This window comes from Pseudonaja textilis, chromosome Z, assembly GCF_049901715.1.
Source record: "Pseudonaja textilis isolate UNSWEBS1 chromosome Z, rPseTex1.2, whole genome shotgun sequence".
In the NCBI taxonomy this organism is placed as follows: Eukaryota; Metazoa; Chordata; class Lepidosauria; order Squamata; family Elapidae; genus Pseudonaja; species Pseudonaja textilis.
This window is the reverse complement of record NC_142008.1, coordinates 132,405,087-132,411,086: the sequence shown is the minus strand read 5'-3', so window position 1 is coordinate 132,411,086 and position 6,000 is coordinate 132,405,087.

The following is a 6,000-nucleotide window of genomic DNA, read 5'->3' as shown; positions in this document are numbered from 1 at the left end:
AGGTCTGCTGGGAGTAGTCCCTTACTTCAACGATGTAATAATCTCAGCCGAAGACAAGCCCCAACTAATAGAAAGGGTCCGAACAGTATTAGAAAGATTCTAAGAATCAGGGCTCAAGTTAAAAAGAGACAAATGCCACATTGCCATACCAAGTGTAGAATTCTTGGGTTTCCAAAATGATGGGTCAGGCATCCGACCCACAAACAGCAAACTGAAAGCAATCAAGGAAGCCCCCACCCCACAGAATAAAAGTGAACTCCAAGCATTCTTGGGCTTTTTAAACATCTATAACATATACTTACCACAGAAGGCGACCTTAGCGGAGCCACTCCATAGACTGTTGGATAAGAATACAACCTGGAAGCGGGGCGGAGCTTGCGTCGCAGCGGTACAGCATGCGATCTTTAAGCTCTAAGATCGCTCCTGATATCTCCATTGCAGGACGGTCTCAACGGACCTAAACTGTCCTGTAGAGACGGTGACAGAGGAGGGCACATCCTGTCGATCCCAAGGACATTGCAAAGTCCCTGGTAGATCCAGGAGAAGCCCTTTTTTCCCATGGCGGAGAGGCAGCCATTAAAGTTGCTGAAGCTGGGACAGCTCCGGAACGGAAGAAAGCTGGAAAGAAAGTGTGTCAGTTTGGTGAGATAATTTTCTACTTATTTTTTTCTGGAGAGAACACCCTAAAAGACTAAAAATTAAATTTAAAAGTGAAGATAAAAGTGCTCAAGTGGGGAGGTTTTTTCTTCTTTTTATTGGAGCTTTGGATTTTGTTAAAACTTTTTAACTTTTAAACTGGGCTGGTCTTTCCTTTTTAGTTTTTATTTTTTCCCTTCAAAATAACTCTTTGGAAAAGTTTTTTTATTCTCTTGCTTTTTCTTTTTAATAATTTTAGATTCTTTATATTTTTTTATTGTTCCTGATTTTAATATTAGAGGGGAAGGGAAAGGAAAGGGAAATAAGTAGCGCTGCCACCTGGAGGCTTGGATACATTGTTTTCCTTTCTTTCTTTCTTGTTGATACATTCGGTGTTACATTCAAGGACTCTGTGCTTTCCATTGCAAAGACAGTGGGAAGAGCATGTAGATTGTCTGCAGGTGCTCTTCTGTGGAAATACTGATAGATGGAGTCTGGATTTGAAATTGAAGAAAGAAGATTGAAGTGACCTTGAAAAGAGAGCTGGAAATTTTGTTTTTTGATTTAGTAAAGAGCCTCGAACATATAGCGGCAGTGCTTTGCTTGTTGACAGAATTGCATTTTCTCTTTCCTTTTTTTTTCTATCCCCCACCCCCCCCTCCAGTTGGATTTTTATATTTGGATTTATGCAAGAATAAGGCTACTTCCCCACCCCCCCACCCCCTTTGTTTTACCTCTTCGGCAAGGGGAATATACAGATTTCTGTCTTTTTAAATCTTTTCTTAATTTTTTATTTTTTCATCCTTTTTCCATTTTATATATTTTTTTCTTTTTTTCCTTTTTCCTACATAATTGAAACCAATTGGATTAAGGTATTCAAGTGCCTGAAGATTTTTCCTTCCCTTTTTTATTTTTCATTATTTTTTCTTTCTTTTTTTTTCCTGGAGTGGCAATTGGCTGCTCTTGCTTTTTCTTTTCAATTTTTCTGTTGTGTTTTAAGATGAGCAGAAAAATACCAGCCTCAGCTTCTTCAATCCTGACGTCTTCTTCCTCACCATCTGGAGGACAATGATCAATACAGGTGATGTTACAACAAGAGAAGGAGAAAGAAGTGACACTGCAGATGATTATGCAAGGAATTCAAAAGATACAAGTAAAAACAGATAACATTGAAAAGAGAACGGGGAATATTGAGCAAAGAATGGAAAAGACAAATGAGAAAATTGAAAATTGAAAATTGAAAATATTCAACAGATGATGATGCAATACGAGGACAGAATCAAGAAAAATGAAGAACAAGATGTACAAAGAGATAAGAAGATTGGAGATATGGATACCCAATTGAGTGAAGTAGAAAGAGACAAGGGCAGATCTCTGCAATCATTGGGATGAGAAATTGATAGATCAGAATTCTATCTTAGATTTCAAAATATAGAAGAAGAAAAGGATGAAAACCTTGCTGAAATGATGACAGAAATCCTGGCAGAAGCATTGGAGGTAACTAAAGAGAAGAAGATGGATGGAATGGTCAAGGTTTTTCGTGTTTATACAAGATACGCGATGAGAAATAAACTGCCAAGAGAAGTTCATATCAGATTTACTAAGAAAATAATAAAATCACAAATACTGCAGGTGGCAAGAGAAAGACACTAAAGTACAAAGATAAAGAAATAGTGGTGCTGAAACAGGTACTGAGAAGAGTGAGAGAGATAAGAAGAGAATCTTTATTTTTGACCAAAGAGTTACTTAAGAGAGGAATAAATTACAGATGGCTGATACCCGAAGGTCTCATGTTTACCTGGCAGGAACAAAGACACAGAATTGATACAGTTGAAAAAGCTGAGTTATTCTATCTGGAATATTTTAGAGGAAGAGAGGAAGATACAAGAAAAGAAGAGTCATTAATTGAATTTCAAGAGGAATGTACAGCAGTAATTGAAAAAGAGGAAGGAGCTGTAGGTGGTGTATCCAGAGAACAACAAGAACCAAGATCTACTAGAGCAACAAATCCTTCTTACAAAGTCTAAAATGGATGAGAAAAGAATTGATTATAATTAATATAAATGGGCTTAATTCAGCTATTAAAAGAAGAAAAGTATTTCATAAGTTAGAGAAATTAAAATTTGATATAATCTGCCTACAAGAAGCACACATTAAAAAACATGATTATATATTGAAACAACAAAAATTAGGGAAATTATTTACAGCGTTAACACATTGTAAAAAGAGAAGAGTGGTGTTATACATTAGAGATACAATCCCTGTGGAACAAATATATACAGATGATGATGGAAGGATTTTGATGGTAGCAATAATGGACAATAATCTAAAGGCACTTTTAATAGCAATTTACACTCCAAATGATAATCAAGAAGATTTTTTTACAGGAAATTACATCAGAAAATAATTGAACTGGACTATGCTAATATCTGTCTGATGGGAGATTTTAATGGAATAATAAATAACAAATTGGATTATAAAACCCAAAAAACAGCAAAGAAAACTAGAAAGACATTGCCAAAATCCTTCTTTTGAATGGTAGATGAGATAAACTTAAAAGATGAATGGAGAGAGAGAAATCCGGAAAATAAACAATATACCTTTTGTTCAAATAGACATGCATCATGGTCTAGAATAGATATGATATGGATGTCAACAGAATTGCTTTCTAACATACAAGACATTGAAATAGAAGCAAGTACCCGGGCAGATCACAATCCAAACACTTGTATGGAAAGGACAAAAAAGGAGATCTAGATGGACTTTAAATAATACAATATTAAAGGAAAAAGACTTTAAAAAGAAAATTGAGAGAGAATTGACTTTTTTCCTTAAAGAAAATACAAAAGAGGATACATCATTACAGAACCTCTGGGACATGATGAAGGCTTATACAAGAGGTTTGATAATGGACTATACAAGGAAAAGAAATATAAAACAGAAAAAAATCTTTAAAATATTGGAAGATGACTACAAGAAGTTGGAAAAAGAACTACAGAAATTTCCACAAAAAAGGACATTAAAATTAAAATGGACATAACTAAGTATAAAATGGGGCTAATGGAAAAAGAAGAAATAGCACAAAAAATTAGAAATGCTAAGCAGAACTATTTTGAAGATGCAAATAAACCAGGCAGATGGCTAGCATATAAATTGAGAAAGGAAAGAGACTCAAGAAGAATAAATCAACTGAAAAATGAACAAGGACATGTATGCTATGGAAATGCAGAGAAGAAAAAAATTATTCAAGATTACTAAGAAAAACTGTACCATCAAGAGAATGTTCAGGAAGAAAGAATTCAACAATACTTACAGGAAGCAAATTTACTCCCGATACCCAAAGATATTGAAACAATGTTAGAAAGTAACATAACAATAATGGAATTAACAGAAGCTTTAAAAAAGCAAAACATTGGGAAAGCACCAGGTCCGGACAGTTTGCCAGTGGAATTTTATGAATGAATTATGAATGAAGTTATGACAAAGAAGAGAATACCCGAAACATGGTCAGAACCATATATAACACTTGTAATGAAGGAGGACACAGACCCACAGCAAGTTAAAAATTACAGACCTATATCACTATTAAATTCAGATTATTAAATTTTTGCTTCAATTCTGGCAGAAAGACTGAAAAGATATTTAAACAATTTTATTCATCCTGATCAAAATGGATTTCTGCCAAATAGACAGATTAAAGATAATATGAGAATAATTTTACATACACTGGAATACTATGAGGCACATCCTGAAAAACAAATGGCTCTGATGTTTATAGATGCACAAAAAGCCTTTGATAATGTGAATTGGCATTTTATGCTGTTACAATTGGACCAAATGGGCTTTGGTAAAAATTTTACTCAAGCCATCAAAACGAAAGAAAAGAAATAGAATAGAAAGAAAATAGGGACCAGACAAGCAGTCCACTGCCACCCCTCTTGTTTGTGTTAACACTGGAAGTGCTGAATAGGAACATCAGAGAAGAAAAATAAATAAAAAGAATGAAAATTTAAAAAGAAGAGTATAAATTACAAGCTTTTGCAGATGACCTAGTATTTATATTAGAGGATCCATTGGAGTCTGCATTTAAACTGATAGAAAAGATAGAAGAGTATTGGAAAGTAGCAGGTTTGAAAATAAATAAAGATAAAACAAAGATTTTAGCAAAGAACATGTTAGTAAGACGAAAGAAAGAATTGGAGGAAGTTTTGGGGATCCAGGTCACAAACAAGGTGAAGTATTTAGGGACACATATAACACCAAGATGTAGCAAACATAAGGAGGACAATTATCTCAGACTTAAACAACAGATTGCGACAGATTTGATAAAATGGGAAAATTTACAATTATCACTGATTGGGAGAATATCTACAATTAAGATGAATGTATTGCCCAGAATCTTATACTTATTCCAGACAATTCCAATCAGATTAGGGAAAGAATTTTTTGAAGATTTAAACAAAATAGTGCTAAAATACATTTGGCAGGGGAAGAAAGCAAGAATAAAACTTAAATTGTTACAAGATGCAAGAATAAGAGGAGGAATTGCTTTGCCCAATTGGGAATTATACTACCAAGCGACAAGGCTGATGTGAGTGGATAACATTAAGGAATACTAGACTTTTGAATTTAGAAGGACATGACTTGCTGTTAGGGTGGCAGGCCTTCCTCTGGTATAAGGGAACTAAAAGGCAGGGGTATTTTAGAAGACACTATATTCGAGAAGCATTGTTTCTAAACTGGGAAAAGATAAAAAAAGCAATATTATTTAAAAATTCCACTATGGTTATCTACTATTGAAGCTTTTTCCTATCCAATAATATATAAAAAGGAATAAACAGTTAGATATGGTGAGATATTGAATGAAAAGGGTGAACTTAAATCTATGCAAGCATTGGAAGAACAAGGTGTAAAAATGAATTGGTTTTCATATTTGCAAATACAATCTAAATTTGATAAAGATGTTAAAACAGAAGGTATCTATGACAAGTTGACTGATTTAGATAAAATTTTGACAGGTACTGATGAAAAAGTAATCAAAAAACTTTATGGACATTTGCTAGAGTTTAAATTAGAGGAAGAACAAGTAAAAGAAACAATGATTGCGTGGGAGAAAAATTTCGGATATGGGATTGACTTAGATAAATGACAAAATTTGTGGTCTCGAAATTATAAAATGACAATGTCAACTGCGTATGAAGAAAATTTTTATAAGATGTTTTACAGGTGGCACTTACCTGCGATGAGAATTACCAGAATGTTCAAGGATAAATTGGATAGATGTTGGATATGTCATCAGATACCTGGTTCATATTACCACATGTGGTGGATATGCTCAGATGCAAAAAGATATTGAACTATAAT